The 3,675-nt window shown below is 45.5% G+C and overlaps 1 pseudogene; it reads right to left on the reverse strand.

Annotated features, from left to right (window-relative positions):
- Window positions 1–2,989: 2,989 nt before the first annotated feature.
- Window positions 2,990–3,100, reverse strand: Gm24679 (annotated as a pseudogene).
- Between the last annotated feature and the right edge of the window lie 575 nt (window positions 3,101–3,675).

Raw genomic sequence — 3,675 nt, forward strand, 5'->3', positions numbered from 1 at the left:
TAGGATAGCAAAAAGTCTTCTCAAGGATAAAAGAACCTCTGGTGGAATCACCATGCCTGATCTAAAGCTTTACTACAGAGCAATTGTGATAAAAACTGCATGGTACTGGTATAGAGACAGACCAGTAGACCAATGGAATAGAATTGAAGACCCAGAAATGAACCCACACACCTATGGTCACTTGATCTTCGACAAGGGAGCTAAAACCATCCAGTGGAAAAAAGACAGCATTTTCAACAATTGGTGCTGGCACAACTGGTTGTTATCATGTAGAAGAATGCGAATCGATCCATACTTATCTCCTTGTACTAAGGTCAAATCTAAGTGGATCAAGGAACTTCACATAAAACCAGAGACACTGAAACTTATAGAGGAGAAAGTGGGGAAAAGCCTTGAAGATATGGGCACAGGGGAAAAATTCCTGAACAGAACAGCAATGGCTTGTGCTGTAAGATCGAGAATTGACAAATGGGACCTAATGAAACTCCAAAGTTTCTGCAAGGCAAAAGACACCGTCAATAAGACAAAGAGACCACCAACAGATTGGGAAAGGATCTTTACCTATCCTAAATCAGATAGGGGACTAATATCCAACATATATAAAGAACTCAAGAAGGTGGACTTCAGAAAATCAAATAACCCCATTAAAAAATGGGGCTCAGAACTGAACAAAGAATTCTCACCTGAGGAATACCGAATGGCAGAGAAGCAACTGAAAAAATGTTCAACATCCTTAATCATCAGGGAAATGCAAATCAAAACAACCCTGAGATTCCACCTCACACCAGTCAGAATGGCTAAGATCAAAAATTCAGGTGACAGCAGATGCTGGCGTGGATGTGGAGAAAGAGGAACACTCCTCCATTGTTGGTGGGATTGCAGGCTTGTACAACCACTCTGGAAATCAGTCTGGCGGTTCCTCAGAAAATTGGACATAGTACTACCGGAGGATCCAGCAATACCTCTCCTGGGCATATATCCAGAAGAAGCCCCAACTGGAAAGAAGGACACATGCTCCACTATGTTCATAGCAGCCTTATTTATAATAACCAGAAGCTGGAAAGAACCCAGATGCCCCTCAACAGAGGAATGGATACAGAAAATGTGGTACATCTACACAATGGAGTACTACTCAGCTATTAAAAAGAATGAATTTATGAAATTCCTAGCCAAATGGATGGACCTGGAGGGCATTATCCTGAGTGAGGTAACACATTCACAAAGGAACTCACACAATATGTACTCACTGATAAGTGGATATTAGCCCAAAACCTAGGATACCCAAGATATAAGATACAATTTCCTAAACACATGAAACTCAAGAAAAATGAAGACTGAAGTGTGGACACTATGCCACTCCTTAGAAGTGGGAACAAAACACCCTGGGAAGGATTTACAGAGACAAAGCTTGGAGCTGAGATGAAAGGATGGTCCATGTAGAGACTGCCATATCCAGGGATCCACCCCATAATCAGCATCCAAACGCTGACACCATTGCATACACTAGCAAGATTTTATCGAAAGGACCCAGATGTAGCTGTCTCTTGTGAGACTATGCCGGGGCCTAGCAAACACAGAAGTGGATGCTCACAGTCAGCTAATGGATGGATCACAGGGCTCCCAATGGAGGAGCTAGAGAAAGTACCCAAGGAGCTAAAGGGATCTGCAACCCTATAGGCGGAACAACATAATGAACTAACCAGTATCCCGGAGCTCTTGACTCTAGCTGCATATGTATCAAAAGATGGCCTAGTCGGCCATCACTGGAAAGAGAGGCCCATTGGACATGCAAACTTTATATGCCCCAGTACAGGGTAACGCCAGGGCCAAAAAGGGGGAGTGGGTGGGTAGGGGAGTGGGGGTTGGTGTGTGTGGGGGACTTTTGGTATAGCATTGGAAATGTAAATGAGCTAAATACCTAATAAAAAATGAAAAAAAACCCCCAAAATCAGTGTTCGCAGCCTTCGCCACCGCTGCTGCCGCTCTCTAATGCCAGCGCCACCTCTCGCTGGCTAAGCTCCAGCGGAAGGAGAACGTGGGGTGGGTAAGTAAGGAGGTGTCCATACCATGGCTCTTACAAAGCAGACTGCCTGCAAATCCCTTGGGGTAAAGCAACCAGGAAACAACTGGCTACAAAAACTGCTCACAAGAGTGCGCCCAGGTGAGGCGTAGACCTGCTCTCTCACGTGCTGGAGGTGGTGTGGGAAAGGGCCAGCTTTCCTGCTTTCATGACTTCAGTGTCTGGTCTCCCTCCTGGCGCCAGTGGTATCTCTCCCTTGTGCAAGCTACAGCTCAGGAGATGAGTGTAAGGCCATCTCTCCTATGGTCACTATCTTTGGGGCCAGCTCATTCTCAATTCCCACAATGTTGGGGCTTCTCCCCTGAGTACTGTGTACTGAGTACTGTGGCTGAACAGGGGGAGGGATCAGCTCTTCTGCTCTCATGCCCCTAGGGACTGCTCTTCCATGATGCCCATGTGAGGGGTGGGGCTAGTTCTGCACAGCCCTCAGACGTTAATATGTCCCTGGGTAGCAGCCCAGACCAGGAACATTGCCCGGGTGGTAACAGTCCCCTGCTCCCATAGGGGCTTGGACTCAGATGTGGCCCCTGTTGGCTGCAAAGGCCATGGTCCCAGATGGGATCGCTGGCTACTCACACCAGGCTCTTCTTCACTATCCTCAGGTCTCCAGATCTGCCTCTCTCCATTGTTCCCACACCCTTCTGTTTCTCTTTCTCTTCCATTTCTCTACCATACTTAATGGTACCCAAGGTCTCTGAGTGTCTGGGGTCCTCTCAGGAGTGGTCTCAGGTGTGCTATGCCCCCCCCCCCCCCCACTGTATTATGGCACCAGGCAGGCGTCATCATAGGCATGGTCTGCCCCTGTAGACCTGTGTGGTGCTGGACCGGTGGTCATATCAGGTTAGCTTCCTGACTGGGCCCCATGACACCTGACTTGGTGGCCATCCCAGGCTTGCTTTTTTGTCAGGGAATGTTAGGTTAGGTCAGAACATTGAGTGTAGACATAGCCTCTCTCCTCTCTGCCACCTACTGACACACATGTGACACAGCAGCCATACCTGCAACACCTCTAGGGGCTGGGTTTTTCAAATTTTTTATTAACACAACCAAAGCACAGGAAGATTATTAATTAGAAATTAGTTAAATTATATTAATTACTAATATATCGATAACTAATAATTAAATTAATAACTAATAATTAAATTATTATTTAAAATTAGTTAGAAACAAAATCCAAAATATAGAAAAACTTTCTTTACTGTATATATGAAGTTTAGCATTCTGGATATGCAAATGAACACAGTCCCAGAAACATTCATGGACATGCTGAAATGAGAATCCTGGATAGTTATTGAAATTGTGTTCATGCTCACTGAGAAAACAAACACTGGGGGTAGCAAGATGGCTCAGTGGATAAAGGCACTTGCTACCAAGCTGGATGTCCTAAGTTCAATCCCTAGGACCCACATGTAGAAGGAGAGAACTGACTCTTGCACATTGTCTTCTGATATCTGCATGCACATGTTTTTAAACACACACACACACACACACACATGAGAGAGAGAGAGAGAGAGAGAGAGAGAGAGAGAGAGAGAGAGAGAGAGAGATAGAGATGTTTTTGGCACATAACAACAGAATATTTTGAAGTACTTACC

This window comes from Mus musculus, chromosome 18 (assembly GCF_000001635.26).
Source record: "Mus musculus strain C57BL/6J chromosome 18, GRCm38.p6 C57BL/6J".
NCBI lineage: Eukaryota > Metazoa > Chordata > Mammalia > Rodentia > Muridae > Mus > Mus musculus.